General features: G+C 43.3%; 1 pseudogene; it reads right to left on the reverse strand.

Moving 5' to 3' along the window:
* Positions 1–421: 421 nt before the first annotated feature.
* On the reverse strand, positions 422–1,177 carry LOC114224849 (large ribosomal subunit protein uL30 pseudogene; annotated as a pseudogene).
* Positions 1,178–18,336: the final 17,159 nt, after the last annotated feature.

The following is an 18,336-nucleotide window of genomic DNA, read 5'->3' on the forward strand; positions in this document are numbered from 1 at the left end:
TCCTTGCCCTATTTTCTGTAATGTGTTTATATTCTTTTTAGAATGTTTTAATTGCATTTCTTTTGATTCAGTGGTTCTAGTTCTGGGAATTCATCCTAAGGCAACAACCAAAAATGTGTATAAGAAAGCTCTACAGGGTGGTTCCTCACTGGATATTTATAATGTCAAATACTGGAGACACCTGGGTGGCTCAGTTGGTTAAGCATCTGCCTTCGGCTCAGGTCATGATCCCAGGGTCCTGAGATCAAGTTCCATATTGGGCTCCTTGCTCAGTGGGGAGCCTGCTTCTCTCTCTGCCTGCCGCTCCCCCTGCTTGTGCTCTGTCTCTCTGACAAATAAATAAATAAAATCTTTTTTGTTTCCATTTGAGAGTAGTCATTTATTAACTGAGAAGATTACAAAAATAATCATGGTAGATACCTTAGTTCATCCTTCTAATAAGCCTATTGATCTGGTATTCCCTATTACCAGCATCTCCACCTTCTACAAAGTGGGTGGTCTTTTTCTTCATTCCCCCCAGTGGAGAAGATAATTTGAAGGGCCATAAAAAGTTGTTTGCTTCTTTGAAACATTTTCCAACAGTATAGATCTCATGAATCAGATCCTCCTTGCAGATGATGCCATATTTACCAAGAGATCAGGCAGTCAATGTGTTATCTGTCAGGGCAAATCGCTTCTTGTTGATTTTGCCATAACCACACTTGTAGATCAATTCATTCACCAACTTCAGGTTTGGGTACCCCCATGCTATATACGGTTCCACAATCCTTAGCATGCTAACTGAAGCCTTGTTGAGCTTAACAAAGGTGCCATTGAAGATCTGGCGAAGGCAAAGAAGCTGCAACACCTTTCGAACCTTTGGGCTCACACCATTGATACCTCTGATCCTGATGACAAATGTCAGTTTGGGTTCCGCAGGTACATAGAAGTTGCCAGCTTTTCTTGTCATCCTCGCTATTCGAATCTCAGTTCTGTACATCTGCCTATATTCCTTGTGGTAATGCTTAGCTTTTTCATAGATAAGCTTCCTTCTTGCCTTTCGAAGCATCTTTTGAGCAAACCTCTTCCTCAGACACTTGATCTTCAACTTTGCGAAATTCCTTCGCTTCTTCTTAAGGGTTTCTGGCACAGCAGGAACCTTCTTTTTCTTCTCTTCTGCACCCTCCATGGTTCCAGCTGGAAAAGAGGAATAAAGTCTTTTTTTAAAGAAAAGTAACAGCCATTAAAAATGTTTTGGGAGGCTAATGATGTGTTAAAATGTTCATAATGCACTGTAAGTTAAAAAAAATTACCAAAATAGTATGGGAAGTATGTCCCTTTTTAAAACAGAGTGTGTCATAGCTGGTGAATCTTGTTTTTCCTACGTATATTGTGAAAAATGATTTATAGAGTCAAAGGACATCCATAAGCAGATAGATTCGAAAGTTACTGAAATTTATAAATAATTTGATTGTGTATTACATTTTATGGCTATACCTAAACACACTGAAAAATGGAGGGTCTAAGAAATAAATGCTTGAGGGCGCCTGGGTGGCTCAGTTGGTTAAACGACTGCCTTCAGCTCAGGTCTTGATCCTGGAGTCCCGGGATCGAGTCCCACATCGGCTCCCTGCTCAGCAGGGAGTCTGCTTCTCCCTCTGACCCTCTTCCCTCTCGTGCTCTCTGTCTCTCATTCTCTCTCTCTCAAATAAATAAATAAAATCTTAAAAAAAAGAAATAAATGCTTGAAACTCCATACACATACACATGCGCATAAAGAGTGGAGTGTGTGTGACTATATGTATACAGAAATAATATGCTAATGATATATGTATATATGCTAATGCTTATATTAATAGCATTATTGAGCATTTACTACGTGGTAATATTCTGAGCCCCTTATGTGGATTGCCTTAATTCATTCTCACAACAATTATATAAGGTTAATGCTATTATTATTTTCATTTTACAGGTGAAAAAACTGAGGCCTCGATAGTTAATGTAATTGACCAGAGGCACAGAGAGCCATGATTCACACTCACACCAGGCCTGCTGACCTCAAAGTCTGTCTGCTTAATCAAAATCATTATATGCCAAAATATTAAAAGGTCGGTGGCATTTCAAATGACTTTATTTTCTTTGTGTGCTTGGGGAATGAAGAAGAGGGTGAAGAGTTAAGAAGGGATTTGAAGAGGTAGTCCTTTGTTGCAATGTTTTCTTTGCAATTCATCAGTGGAAAACTGTCCCTTTCCCCATGTATTAGTTTCTGTTTTGGAGGTCTGAGATTTAAAAAGTTTGTCTCTAATACATGTTTAGGGATAGTAATTTGTTGGTGCTTGTCACTTATCATTAGATGATAAATTGCTTCAGGGCACAAGCCACCTACTTTAAGTCAGATATCATTAGAAACCAAACCCTGAAGTGCAAATTGAAACCACAAAGAAATGTCATCTCACACCTGTTAGAATGGCCATCCTCAAGAAGACAAGAGATAAGTGATGTAAGGATGTGGGGCAAAGGGAACCCTTCTGCACTGGTGGTGGGAATGTAAATTGGTACAACCACTGTGGAAAATAGCACAGAGGTTCCTCAAAAAATTAAAAATAGGACTACCCTATGATCCAGTAATTCCACTTCTGGGTATAAGTCCAAAGGAAATGAAATCACTATCGTGAAGAAATTTCTGTACCCCCATATTCACTGCAGCATTATGCACAATAGCCAACCTATGTTGGAAGCAACCTAAGAATCCATGATGAATGGATAAAGAATGTGTGATATTGTGAATATGCAATAATGGAATATTATTCAGTCCTAAAAAATAGGAGAGCCTGTTATTTGTGACATCATGGATGGACCTTGAGGGCATGATGCCAAATGAAAGGAATCAGACAGAGAAAGATACACACAGCATAATCTCACTCACATGCAGAGTCTAAAAAAGCCAAACTCACAGAAGCAGAGAGTAGAATGGTGGTTGTCAGAGGCTGAAGGGTGAGGGAAGTGAGGAGATGTTGGTCAAGGGAAATTTTCAGTTACAAGATAAATACATTCTGGGGATCTAAGGTACCGCGTGGTGACTATGCTTCATAGTACTGTGCTGTTTATTGAAAGTTGTTCTGACAGTAGAGCTTTTAATGTTCTCACCATAACAACACCACCAAAGTGGCCATGATAGAATGTGAAGGCTGTGGTAAGTAACCTTATTGTGGTAAACATTTCACAATGTATTGTGTTTCAAACCATCACACTGTACACCTTCAACTTACGTGATGTGATACGTCAATTATATCTCAATAAAATCGGAAAAAGAGAAAGAAGAAACCAAATGCTGTCACAAGAAATCCAAGCAGCAAAAAGACAAGCAAGTGCCATTTATTTTGAGCAACGTTCTGTTGACTTAAGTTCCAGAATAGTAGAATTTGCCCCCCCTTTTTTTGTTTGTGTTTTTCCATCATACCTGGTGCCGAGTGGTTTGTAGGCTCTCAATAAAGGCTGTTGGTCTGCTGACTAGTTGTCCCAGGCAGTTATCCGAGAAACCTATTGCTGCCCCTCCTTGAGGTTTGTGCACCTACCGCCTAGGACGCAAGGGGCTAGGTTTACTGCCTTTGTTGTGCTATAGTCAAGGACAGGTGCACTTGGGGTATTTGTGGGATGCGTGTGCCTGTCATCCTCCCTGCAAAAGCTGTGGGTCCCAGCTGAACGTGATTAACGGTTCATCCTGATGTATGGAGCCCCCACCTCCACCCCCACCACTCCCATTCTCACCCGTGCTGCTTGAGCTACATCATTAAAATGCAGCAGGTGTTCAATATTGTTTTGCTATAAAACTAAATGGGCTTAAAGCATTCAGAGATAATGCATTCCCATATCAGAGTATTTATGAAGGAGTAAAGATATTCTGGTTTGGCCCCGGTCCCAATGTATGCTCATCTCCAGACCTCACACATTAAAAACTGTGTGTTTTTCCTTTCTTGCTTTTTCTTTTTTTAAATGTCCCTTCTGCAATGTTTGGCTCTGATTAATATCCTTGTGCTCTCTGAGCCCCCGAAAGTGGTTTAGTTTTGCTAGGACACTTTAACAATATCGTGATTTACGGAGCAATTCATTGGAGCCAGGGGGCAATGTAATATAACAAAGCATTTTTCACAGGCTTTCTCCCAGCGTTACCACAAATGCAAAACCACTGAGAGGAGAAGCTGAGGTGCAGACGACACAGGAACTAAGGTGAATTCACTGAAAGAACAAAAAGGCAGTGGTTTCCAAAGGCCATTTTGAATAATGAAACATTTAGTAGGGACCCATTAACCCCAGGTAAACCCAAGGCAAGTGAAAAGCAGGTGGTGGGGGGTTCTCCTCACTGTGATTCCAATCTGAGACACTGGTGTTGCCACTTAGCGATGTCAACCGCAGGGCGCATTCAGTTGGCACCACTGCATATGTCTCACTAGCTCGGGCAGAATATAGCTTCCTTTCCAAATCACCAACTGTCGTAATGATCTAGTGCTAAGGAGCAGACTAGAATCAGATTCATAGGATTCACTGGTGTGTGCTGATGACATTGTGTGAGGCAAGTGGCCCTTCCGCTTGGCTTCCCGTTTCAGAGCCATGTCACAAATCAAGGAGAGATTTAAAAGGAAGTTCTGCCAGTTAGTGTCCATTTCCTCTGGAAGTGTTAGTGCCTGCCTGGCAAACTGCACATAACCAGCCCAGGCTGTGCAGAAATGAGGCTTCCAACAGCCTCATGAGTTATTGGAGAGATCGGTGCAGGAGAGACGTGATCATTAGCCCCAGCTCGAGGCAGCTGGCAGCCTCTGAGCCTCGGACTAAGAGCCAGGCTTCCTCCTCCAGCTGGGATGAGCAGCTGCCTATGGAGTTCTGCTCTGGACTTGACTGATGACTCATCTGACCAAGTGTTTTCCTTGCTGACTCCTCAACTTCCCAGACTATAAAAAGGAGGCTTTGAGAAGGGCATCCGAATCAATCAGTACATTGAATAACTCTTGATTAAACAGCTCCCATGTGTCCTGCATCGGGCTTGCTGCCACGGCTGTTTACAAATAAAAAGAAGACCTATGTTCCCTTCTCGTAAGGAGCCTATGATTGAGTTGAAGAAACCATCTAAGTACACATGAAATAATCGGGACAATGATGAACTGTGCTGAGCTGTACAATGTTAAATCTAGATGCACGTCTGAGTCTAGAAGTCTAGAGGACTGCTGTTGTTAAGGCGGAATGGGGTGGAAACGCTGGAGGTCAAAATGCAGGCAACAACATTCACACGCTTTCCTACACTGTAATAAGGTGGCAAAAACCAAATGAAGAGGAGGTATCATGGGTGGAGCTATCTTTCCTTCCGGCTGTTTAACAGGTGCACTATGGGATGGAGTGTTCACCAGAACTTTCAGCGTGGTAGCCATCCTCCGAGGCCACCCCAGTGACCCCCGGCTTCTGACATTTACTCTTGGGTGGTTCTGTCCATTGTACCAGGATTGGTCTGTGTGACCAATAGAATATGGCAGTCACAATGATATGCCACTTCTGAGATTAGAGTTTAAAAGACACTGTGGCTTCCTTTTGCACTTGTGATCTCTCTCTCTGTCTCTGTCATGTGTACTGGGCAAAGCCAGCTTCCATGTCGTGAACAGCCCTATGGAGAGGTCCATATGGCAAGGAACTGACATTTCTTTTTTATCCTACAGATTTATTCCTACATGTAGGTAATAACAAGTTCATAAGGTTATATATTATAGCATTGCTTTAATATCAAAAGACTGAAAACAATCCAGACATCTATCAATAAGGGATTATTTAAGTAAATTATAGCATTTTTTTATAGCAGAATATGATACAGCCATAAAAAATGAAGATACTCTTTATGTACATACTTTGAAAGATCTCCAAGATATTTTGTTAAATGACAAAAATTAAGGTACGGCAAATTGAGTAACAATAGAGGAGAGAAAGAACACTTACATTAGATATGTATGTATTTGCTTATGCGTGTGTCATATATACATGTCCAGGAGGATATGTAAGAAATTGTTAATATACAGTCCCTTGGTGGAGAGAAATTGGGTGTCTGGGGGATAGGTGGGAGAGAGAATTTTTCTTTTTTTACTTTGTACCCCTTTTGTTCTTTATGGAAATGTACTACCAATCCAAATTAGCAAATAAAAACATTTTTAATAAGAGGAGTACTCTGACACGGAATTGACACTTTCTACAAAGAGCCATATGAATGAGCTTGGAAGTGGATCCTCCAGCCTCATTTGAGTCTTCAGATGACTGTAGGCCCTGCCAATGGTTTGACTGCAACCTCACAAGAGACGTTGAGCCAGAACCACCCAGCTAAGCTGTTCCAGCATTCCTGACCCACAGAAACTACGTGGGAAAAAAAACATATATTTACTGTTTTAAGCCACTATCATTGAGCACTATCACCTTCTGGGCCAACCCCAACTCTACTCGTCTTCAGCTCAGGCGGTGCTTTGTTCAGACTCAGTAGAACCAGGACATCTAATTGCACTGCTCTTCTTCCTGGGACCAAATTTGTACCAGCTCTTTCAAATTCAAGGCTGTCAAAATTTCTCCCAATTGAGCACCTGGGTGGCTCAGTTGGTTAAGCGACTGCCTTCGGCTCAGGTCATGATCCTGGAGTCTCTGGATGGAGTCCCGCATCGGGCTCCCTGCTTAGCAGGGAGTCTGCTTCTCCCTCTGACCCTCCCCCCATTTCATGTGCTTTCTCTCTCTCTCATTCTCTCTTTCTCAAATAAACAAATAAAATCTTTTAAAAAAATAGCAAAATTTCTCCCAATTATTGAATCAGCCTCTGCCACTGCTCTGGGTTTCCAGGAGCAGCCAAAGAGTCCCCTGGCTGCAGTTACACCAAACAGTGTCACTGAGTAAGTACTGTACGAGCTTGAGTCTTCAGCCTGCGGATCACACATGACTTGCAGTCTTCCATGTGGCCTGTGAAAGCCACAGCTGGGAAAAAATCTGCAAAGGAACAGCATCCCCCACCCCACCCCCAGTCTCCACAGTAGTGGACATGAGAGCATGTGATGCTCATCCAGAGACATTTCAGTGGCTTCTGCAGTTCAGAGAATAGTCTGAATCAGGAATCATGAAGCTGCCCAGACATTATGGTGAAATCCTGTTGTAGGCAAAGCACTTAATGAACCCACTGTTTTCTCTTGGCCAAAGCTGAGAGCTGATGATGTCTCTGGGTGGCTGGACTATGTCAGGGCTTGTCATACTGTTGGGAGGATAGCAAAAACCAAGCTGGGAAAGCCCAGTAGACCACAGCGGGGGAGGGAGAAGAGCAACGGTTCAGTATCATAGACACTTTGCTTGATGGCAGTTATTGCCTTCTAGCATTCTCTGTCTTGGCTAGTGACAGGAGTACTTACTCAGTTTTCTAAAGCCATGGGAGAGAATTGTTTTGAAGCACCCACACATCTCCATCCCCTTGTCCAGCCATCCTGTCTCGCAGAGGACCTCCTAATTGTCCAGCTCTTCTCCTAGTCTCCATTCCCAGTGCACTTGCCTTGGTTTGGGCCTTTGTCATTTCTTGTCTGGATTATCATAGTCGCCTTATACCTGGTGATCAGAATTCTCTCTCCAAGATAACTTTCCAAGAGTTTTCTATCCAAAGACCTGCTGGTGTAATACCTCTGCTCAAAAACATTCAGCATCTGTCGTCTACAGGATGTAATCTAAACTCCAGAGCATGAGAAGGGGGCAGAGTTCTAGTTCCATTACTGAAAAATTGAAATAGCTCAAAATAGGCACACATAGTATAAGGAGCTTGGCTTGAATTCACTTCCACCACTTATCAAGGTTTCTAAGGCTCAATTACCTCTTTTGTAGAATGAGATAATAAGACTTGCCTGCTGCAGAGTCTGGCACACAGTAGGCATGCCACAAATAATTGCTGAATGAGAGTGTGTATTCTCTATAAACATGTAATTATCTCTCGTGTGTGGTAGTGGTGTTGGAGAGAGTGAATTGATGTATTAAATTGCCCTCTTTCTTTTTTTTTAAGATTTTATTTATTTATTTGAGAGCAAGCAAGAGAGAGAGCACAAGTAGGTGGAGGAGCAGAGGGAGAGGGAGAAGCAGACTCCCCGCTGAGCAGGGAGCCCGATGCGGGGCTCGACCCCAGGACCCTGGGATCATTACCTGAGCCGAAGGCAGATGCCCAACTGACTGAGCCACCCAGGCTCCCCAAATTGCCCTCTTTCTTAACTGTAACCATCTGCCTGTCAGTGCATGTGCACATGTGTGTGTCACTACCAGTTACTGAACAACTTCTTATAGACTCTGACCTCCATCTTTCCATCCATATTCAGGCACGGCACTCATTCTTCCATCTTGTCCTTGATTGATTTGCTTTCTCTTCATAAGGTAGTATTTTCTTCCTGCTCCTTGTGAGCTATTTTTAGTCTCTTTGTTGTTTTTTTTTTTCCCCCTAGATGTTTACCAAAATCCTAGTGAAAAGGAAGCCTACCCTCCTGGGTATTGGTCAGGCCTCTCTACCCTTCTCTTCTTAAAACATTAGTAAACACACTCTTTGTGCCCTCATGATTTGATAGAAATATCCTGGATCCATCCCTACAGGTCATTTTTTAGATCTTTCTCTCTCAGCAAGTAAGTATTCCACATCTTTTGTTGGTCATGAGTCAAACAAAAGCCATTTGCAAAGCCTCGGGTGAATAGAACCTCTCCTCTGACTCTAGAAATCCCAAGACCAAGAGCAGAAAAAATTATGTGAAGACAGCCCCACCTAAGATAAATTTCATGTCTGCAAAATCACAGAAAGCAGAAGAAAATAAACTAATGTATGTAAGTAAGTTCCTGGCACAGAAGAAGTATTAAGAACTCCACTTCCCACTTTATTCCTTTCATATTTATGTCAGACAATGTTTTTGGGTTGCAAACAATAAGACCAACTATAGCTAATTCAAGGAAATGGGAATGAATTAAAGAGATTTTGCCCAGGCACTATGCAGGAATGAATGCTCTCTAAACCTTTTTTTTTTCCTCCTGGTTTTCTCCATTCTATCTTCAAAGTTCCAGGAGAAAGAATTTTGGTATTTCTAGCATGGTCTAGAAATAACACCCTAATAACACCTTGGGTGTTACTAGGAGTGGCGAATCGATGCTGGATGGTAGGAGGTCGACATACATGTGCTAAAATGACATGTAAGAGCCTTCCCAGCCTGACCTAAATCTGCCCTCCTGCCCACATGTGCTCTGGTCTCTCTCACTCACTCCTTTGTACCCCATAGGGCTTGTGTTACTTTATTCCTTCTGCTTGGTATTGCCTTCCCCATCCCTCACTTTAGATGTCCTATTCATCCTTCAAAACACAAATGTAGGGCCCCTGAGTGGCTCAATCAGTTGAGCATTTGCCTTCGGCTCAGGTCATGATCCCAGGATCCTGGCATTGAGTCCCGCATTGGGCTCCCTGCTGAGCCGCTTCTCCCTCTTCCTGACACTCCTCCTGCTTGTGCTCTCTCTCTCTCTGACAAATAAATAAAATTAAAAAAAAAACACAAATGTCAAAAAACAAAACAAAACCACAAATGTCATCCCAAGATGACAAAAAGACAAGAAATAACAAATGTTAGTGAGGATGTGGAAAAAAGGGAACCCTTGTGCCCGTTGGTGGGAATGTAAATTGGTACAGCCAATGGATGGAAAACAGGATGGCATTTCCTCAAAAAATTAAAAATAGAACTACCATATGATCCAGCAATTCCACTTCTGGATATTTATCCAAAGAAAACAAAATTACCATCTCAAAAAGATATCTATACCCTCATGTTCATTGCAGCATTATTTACAAGAGGCAAGACATGGGAAAAACCTCAGTGGTCCACCAACAGATGAATGGATAAAGATGCAGTGTATATACACAATGGAATATTGTTCAACCATAAAAAGAAGGAAATCTTGCTGTTTGCAACAACATTGATGGACCCTGAAGGCATTATGTTAAATGAAATAAATCAGACAGAAAAAGACAAATACTATATGATCTCACTTATATGTAGAATCTGAAAAAACAAAACTGAACTCACAGATACAGAGAAGTTTGCCAAAGGAAGGGGGGAGGAGAGCAGGAAAAAGGGGTGAAAATTGTCAAAAGGCACAGATTCCCAGTTATCAGGTAAATAAGTCTGGGGATGTAATGTGTAGCATGGTGACTATATTAAAACATTTTTTTAAACAGTTTTTAATTTTTAAAAAGGGTCACCCAAATTTTGTAAGCTACTACTTTACAAAACTAGGATACATACATATATAATAAATAAGGTATCCTTTGATAATGTCTTTCAAGGAAAATCAAAACTTAAAAGACTTAAAAAAAACTTAAAAGTTAAAAAAAAGACCCTCTAAAAACCTTAAATGCTGTCACTTCCTAACTACTTCTAGAACAGTGGCTCTCAAGTTGGACAATGGTTCTCAAAATTTAGGGTGAATAAGAATTATCTAAGAAAGTCCTTAAAAATACATCTTCTTGGGGTGCTTGGGTGGCACAGTCGGTTGAGATTCCGACTGTGGTTTTTGGTTCAGGTGGTGATCACAGGGTTGTGAGATTGAGCCCCGCAGTCAGGCTCCACACTCATCGTGCAGTCTGCTTAAGACTCTCTCTCTCTTTTCCTCTGCCCCTCCCCACCTCTCTTTCTCTTTCTTTCTCTCTTTAAAATAAATAAATACATCTTTAAAAAAGTATATCTTCCTGGGCCCCCCTCCCTGAGACTCTGATTTGGAAGGTCCTGGGATGAGACCTGGGAATCTGCATTTGTAACAAGTCTGCTTTGATTCCGATGGTCTGTGCAGTCAGGATGGTCTTTGCACTGTGTACCCATAGCTCGTTGGACAGACGCCCAGAGCCCTTACCTCTGGCTCCTCACCTGGAGAGCAATCCAACCTCAGGTACCTGGAGTCCTCAGCACCCAACACAGTACCTGGCACATAACTTGGTGTATTCCACTTCCTGAAGGAATCCCTGTCTCTCAAGCCATGATTGCAATTGCTAATCATCAAAAGAGACTCATAGAGCATAATATCCTGGGAAAGTCTGCTCTAGAAAAGAGAGACACTCACCTAGTATGTGGGAAAAGCCACAGATAGGGCAGCCCCACTCCTCACATGTGGGCTTCATGCGTGTGTGCTGGAGACCATTTCAGACCCTGCAGGGTGGGTTAGGTGGTGATTGTGGGAGATCTGGAGAGAGAAGATGAAGTTTATCAGCAGAAATAACCACAGCCCAGTGAAAAAGGGAAGCAGAAGATGACGATTTAAGGGATGCCTGGGTGGCTCAGTCGGGTAAGCATCTGCCTTTGGCTCAGGTTATGATCTCAGGGTCCTGGGATCGAGCCCCACATCAGGCTCCCTGCTCAGCGGGGAGTCTGCTTCTCCCTCTCCCTCTGCTGCTCCCCCTGTTGTGCTCTCTTCTCTCTCTCTGTCAAATAAATAAATAAAATCTTTTAAAAAGTAAATAAAAATAAACATTTAAAAAAAAGAAGATGACCATTTAAAGTCAGGAGGCAGGAAGGTCCCCTGGCTCTTCTGAAGGCTTCAAAGGAGCCACTCAGGAAAAACATCCCTGCCAGAGAGGCTGGGAGACAAGTTTAGGCAGTGCCGCCAGACTGGGGTCCACCAGCACCTGGGGCGGGCCTCTCCATCAAGCACGGGGGTGGGGGGTGAGCTTGTGAGGAAACAAGAACAGAGAATAATCCTGGCTGGCAGGGTGCTGCCTGAGGAAGTCAGGAGGCTTGCCTGTTCGCCGCCCTCACTTCCCATGTGCCGGTGTGTTTGCTGGCATTGGGCTCCTGTTAATTAAAGGAAGTGTGTGTGCCTTCAGCACTGGTACCCTGGCCCCAAACATCATTCTTTCCAGGGGTCTCCAGCACAGTGCTGCCACCGGTAGAATCAATTAGGCTCCCTCCCAAAAGTCAGGCTGCTTTTCCAAGCCCGGAGGCGAAACAACACTACCACCCCTTCCCCGCTGCGGGCTTGGGGCTCACATGTCGGCCCCACATTTCTCCCTATGGCCACGGTTTGGCAACATCAGAGCCTGCCTTGGGGGGAAATCTGCCCAAATGAATAGAAAAATAACTCTTGGGGGCAACCCACCAGCCTGCAGATCCAGGGGCGACAGAGAATCTGCCTGTGTAACGGGCTCGAGTCATATAACCCATCCCCACCACCCTGCAGTACTGTTCTAACTTTATTTGAGCCTGGCCTTATAAACAATATTTTATGAAACCAGAGTAAAGGTGCCCCAAGCAGAGGTGAGCAGGCTTCCCTAGGAGTCAGTAAAAGTTACACCTGAGATATAACAGTCTTCATTAAAATGCCACCAGGGAGCTTCCAACTGTCCAGCTGGCTCTCCAAGCCTTCCACTGAAGAGCCAAGATGGGGGGACAGACCAGCTCACACTGGTGGAGGGGCCCCAGAACAACGGGCTGCATCACACAGGCCCCAGGGGGACTGGAGTGGAACCCCAACAAACAACAAGCACTCAGACCTTTTTCAATTCTTTTTTTTTTTAAAGGTTTTATTTATTTATTTGAGAAAGAGCATGAGAGAGAGAGTGCATAAGTGGGGTGGGGGTAGAGGGAGAAGCAGGCTTCCTGTTCCACCGACCACGGAGCCCGATGCTGGGACTCGATCCCAGGACCCCAGGATCATGACCTGAGTGGAAGGTAGATGTTTAACCAACTGAGCCACCCAGGTGCTCCAGACCTTTTTCAATTCTTAAGCATCATCCTGAGGAAGGCTGGTCAGCAGTAAGCTGCCCGGTGGACTCAGAGGCTCCCCGTTGGGGAGTTCATTAGGACGCAGCATTGCATCAGCCTGTGGCAAATCCTAGGGCACCATCTTCTTTCCTTCCTCCTTTCTCATGGCCCCTGCCCTCAAAATCTCAAAATGTGCTGACATTCAGAGTCATTACAGAATATGTTCATGGATACACACACACTTAAATCTTAATCACTGCCTTACAGTGAGATAGAGATGGTCATCACCAACTTACAGATGAGGGAATTAAGGCAAAGAAAGGCAGTAGAGAGAGAATTCAATCTCTCTATTTTGGACTCCAAGCACAACGTTCTTTCTGCTAAACCACATTGTTTCACTGGGCTTCCTGCTCTAATTAACTCATTTACATCAAGTGTTTTGGACTTGGTGTGCTTTGATTTCTAAGAGTATATGCATTTTACAAGTATGTTCCAAATTCCTCTCTTTTCTTTCTCCAGCAATCCTAACACAGACGCGATGGCCAATAACAGTTAGGAATGGAATAGCAGATGTCGCTGAGGGATATTATCAAGGGAAAGTCACCCCTAAAATTATGCCACATAAGGTTTTGAGTAATTCCAACCTTAAAGGAGGGGTGGATAATGTAGAAAAGCAGCCCTCAGGTAGTTTTCAGCTCTGATGATTCTTTTTAAGTGGCAAGATCTGACTCTTCCCTTTGATTGGTCTTTGCAGCCCCTGCTCAAAGTTAGCTAAGTGATATGAGTAAGAATGTGAAAGTATGAGAGAAGTTGTGCTTTAAACCCGTATATCATGACCAGTTGTCAAGGAAATGTAGAAACGGTGGGGCCCGAAGTCACAGACTGGAAATTCTTTCCAGTGGCATGATTCTGCATCTTGGAACCAGTCTGTGGGTAAATACGCAACCAACGAGGCTCTCCACCCTGGGCTGGCTGAGATTCCTGGAAGCAAGTTACACCACAGAACTGCTCAATCCACGGAGTCAGCTGGGACCATTTGCTCTCAGCCAGCAGAATTTGAGAACGTTTGAAGGAAAATACCCTGCTGCCCATCCTGGCTGAATCCCTTCCTCTCCTGGAGCCTGTGGTACCGGGCTCTGCTTAGCAGAAGAGTCTCAACCACCAACAGGCCACTGTGAGGTTTGCCACCGTGTAACGAGGTTGGGCGGGGTGCTTCTTGCCACCTAAGGAAACATGGTTTGGAAACTGGAGTCATTTTTGCCAACCCTGCCTCAAATGCAGGCTTTGTGCCTGAGAACCGATGTCAGGGCCTGTTCGTGCTGGCATCGAGGACAATGGTTTCATTGACAGAGCTAAGCCTGACACCCCCTGGCCTGGATACGTTTTTGACTGCCAAGGAAGAGGGGGAAGGAAAGCACAGAGACCTTAGCAGGCTCCTAGCATCTGACCAAAATCTTGGGCTTTGGGTCGAGAGAGAGATGGAAACAGAGTCAGTTAAAAAAGACCATCTTGTGACAAGTTATTCTAAATTCACAAAAAAAAAACCTCCCAGCATCGTGTCTCTTAAAGGAGTTTGTTGTACATAATTCAGAGCTACATGGATTAAATTTCCCTTAAAATATACATCAATTTGAAAATTAAAGGGGCAAGTGCCCAAGATAAGACATGTTTGGATTTCGGTCAAACTCAGAGCCCTTAGAATGGAATAGCAGCATGGAAGGCAGGATGTGGCTTTTTAGGACTTCGCCTGTCATCTACCGGGCCCATTCTCTCCCCCCCTTCTGGGAGGAACTTTCGATGTCCAATATCAGCTGCTGAATTGTTTTCAGAGCCAGATTGAGACCGCCTTCAGAGTTTCAGAAGTCTCCAGACACTTAGCCCTGCCATTCTCAAGAGCCCTGGCCTCATGTCTCCCCCACTTTATCCAACACTGTAGAATGTCCAAGAAGAAGGAGCATCAGAGACCATTAGCTCCCACTCTGTGCTGCAGAAGAGGAAACTGAGGCCCAGAAAGTGACACAGTTCCTTCAAAACCCCTGGGATGGCCCCCATGTCCCCTCACCAAAATTCTTTTTTTTTAAAGATTTATTTATTTGAGAGAGAGAATGTGCGCACGAATGTGCGTGTGCACACGCGTACACACACACACACACACACACACACGAGTGCGGGGAGGGGCAGAGGGAGAGAGTCTGAAGCAGACTCCACTCCGGGCTCGATCTCACAACCCTTAGATCATGACCTGAGCCAAAATCAAGAGTCCCAGGCTTAGCCTACTGAGCCAGCCAGGTGCCCCTCCCCTCACCAAAATTCTAATTAGCTTTCCATTCACATCTCTCCTCCACAATTCTATAATCTTTACCTCAGCTCCTCTGCTGTTCACCATGGTAGCCCACCACAGAAACTCCTAGGCTGTCTTTCCTCTCCCACAGACTGATTGCCCGACTCTTCTCCTCGCTCCCACCCACCCCAACAAGGCCCACCCCTTTTCTCACTGCTGCTTGTTGTATACCATGTCTTCCTTCTGGAATCGTTTCCTTCTTCTTCTTCTTTTTTTTTTTTTACCTTGAAAAATACCTTTATTTCACCTTCAAGAGTAAGTGGCAATTTATCTGGGTATTGAATTTTAAGTTGACAGTGATTTTCCCTCAGCACCTTGAAGGCATTTTCTTTTCTCTTCTGGCCTCTTTTGTTGCTATTGAGAAGGGTCCTTGCTGTAAGTCTAATTTTGTCCCCTTGTAGGCCATTTGTCTCTCCATTCTGTTGCTTTAAGATTTTAATCTCTGATGTTCTGCAGTTTAGTGTGCGTGTCTAGGTATGGATTTATTTTTATTTATCTTCCATGTGATTCTTTCAACAGTTGTTTGAATCTTCTATCAACATGGGATAATTCCCATTATTAACAGTAATAGCCACATATCTTACATGTTTCTTCTGTGCTGTGCTCTACACATCATCTCATTTAATTCTCACAACAGGGTCCCTATAACCAGCCATTGTACAATCAGGGAAACTGGGTCAGAAAGTGGTTAAATTTTTTGTCCATGCTAAGACAGTAATTGGCAAGACCATATTTGGAGCCCTGATATTAGAGTTTGAGTATTATTTCTTCTTCTTCCTTTTGTCTTCCTCTGGTACTCCTATGAGACATAGGTTGGCTCTTTTCTATTATCCTTTCTTTTAACCTGTCTAATCTCTTTTTCTCTCTCTGGAGCATTCTGGACTATTTCCTCAGATCTCTTCTCCATTTCACTAATTCTCTCTCCTGTGTGTCCAATCTGCTATTTATCGTACCCCTTGCCCTTTTAGTTTCGGTAACCATATTTTTCATTTCTAGAAGTTTCCACCAGCTCATTTGAGATCTTTCTTTTATTTTTAAAATAGTGTCTTGTACTGTTTGAAGGCACATCCTTTGATTTTTTTTTAAAGATTTTATTTATTTGACAGAGATTGAAAGAGCGAGAGAGGAAACACAAGTAGGGGGAGTGGAAAAGGGAGAAGCAGGCTTTCCCACCGAGCAGGAAGCCCGATGCAGGGCTCCATCCCAGGACCCTGGGATCATGACCTGAGCCGAAGGCAGATGCTTAAGGACTGAGCCACCCAGGAGCCCCAACATATCCTTTGATTTTAAGACCATTTAAAAATACTAGTTTTGTAGTCTCTATCCAATAGTTTAACTAATGTAAAGTCTTGAGGAGTTTAACCCCTACTGTTTATTTTGGCTGCTGACTTTTGTACATGGTAGATTATTTCTCTCTGCTTTTATAATTTTTTACTGTAGGCAGGGCTTTATTTTTCCTGTGGGAATTCTCTGTGTTGTGCAGTGTTGAAGTTCAGTTCCAGTGGTTTTATATTTGCTTCTTCTAGGTATCCTAGGAGTATCACTGGTTAAAGACCAATTTTATGTTAATTTCTTGGCTTGGGGTTTCCTTCTGATGCAGGTAGTAGATAGTTGGGTTCTAAACTTGTGCCAGGCACATGACTGAGGTTTTGATTTTTCATAGGGGGCTTTTTTTTCCCATTTAGAGTCAGAGCAGAGAGGAGCTTCCTTGATGTCCTTCTGGGCTGATGGCTTTTCTGAGAGCATCTGAGCTTTACATAGAGTACTGTATAACCCTCACTTCAACCCAGGCTTGAGGCATCATCCTGTCCTGCATGCATGTGAACAGCCAAGCCCTTAGCTTTTGTTAGATCAGATCATCTGCCCTTGGCCATGGCAGCATAGGTTCCAGAGCCTGCTGTTTGAGCTATTTCTTTTCACTTCAGCACCCGGAGATTTCCTTTTCTACCTGTCAAGCTCATTCGTGCTTTATCTATTTATTTTCATTTTCTTTTTTAAAAATTGTGGTAAAATACACATAACATAAAATTTACCATCTTAACCATTTTTAAGTGTACCACGGTTCAGTGGCATTAAGTACATTCACATCACTCAACCGTCACCACCATCCATCCACAGAACTCTTTTCATCTTGCAAAACTGAAACTCTGTACCCATTAGATAAGATAGCTCTTTGTTCCTCCCCCACCAATCCCTGGCAACAACCATCCTACCTTCTGTCTCTATGAATTTGCCTCACATCAGTGAAATCATACGATATTTGTCCTCTTGTGGCTGGCTTATTTTGTTTAGCATATCTTCAAAGTTTATCCATCTTGTAGCACACATTCGAATTTCCTTCATTTCTTTCTTTCTTTTTTTTTTTTGAGAGTGAGAGAGTGTGCTCTTGAGTGGGGTGGGGAGGGGCAGAGAGAAAGGGAGAGAATCTAAACAGGCTCCACATTGAATATGGAGCCCAATGCAAGGCTCTATCTCACAACCCCAGGATCATGACCTGAGCCAAAATCAAGAGTCAGATGCTTAACCAACGAGCCACCCAGGTGCCCTAAGAATTTCTTTCATTTTTAACACTGATATAATATTCCGTTGTATGCATATAGCATATTTTGTTTATCCATTCATCCATCAATGGACAGCTGGGTTGCCTCCACCTTTCGATTATTGTGAATAATGCTGCTAGGAACATGGGTGTGCAAATATCTCTTCAAGACCCTGCTTTTACTGGTGCAAGCACTCTGGAAAACAGTATGGAGTTTCCTTAAAAAGTTGAAAGTAGAGCTGCCATACAATCCAGCAATTGCACTACTGGGTATTTACCCCAAAGATACAAATGTAGGGATCCTAAGGGGTATGTGCACCCCAATGTTTATAGCAGCAATGTCCACAATAGCCAAACTGTGGAAAGAGCCAAGATGTCCATCGACAGATGAATGGAGAAAGAAGATGTGGTATATATATACAATGGAATATTATGCAGACATCAAAAGGAATGAGATCTTGCCATTTGCAATGACGTGGATGGAACTGGAGGGTGTTATGCTGAGTGAAATAAGTCAATCAGAGAAATACAGATATCATATGACCTCACTGATATGAGGAATTCTTAATCTCAGGAAACAAACTGAGGGTTGCTGGAGTGGGGGCGGGGTGGGAGGGAGGGGGTGGCTGGGTGATAGACATTGGGGAGGGTATGTGCTATGGTGAGCGCTGTGAATTGTGCAAGACTGTTGAATCACAGATCTGTACCTCTGAAATAAATAA

Source organism: Eumetopias jubatus, unplaced genomic scaffold (genome assembly GCF_037043125.1).
Source record: "Eumetopias jubatus isolate StellerSeaLion01/CBP00866 unplaced genomic scaffold, mEumJub1_p1.0 scaffold_2, whole genome shotgun sequence".
Classification (NCBI taxonomy): Eukaryota; Metazoa; Chordata; class Mammalia; order Carnivora; family Otariidae; genus Eumetopias; species Eumetopias jubatus.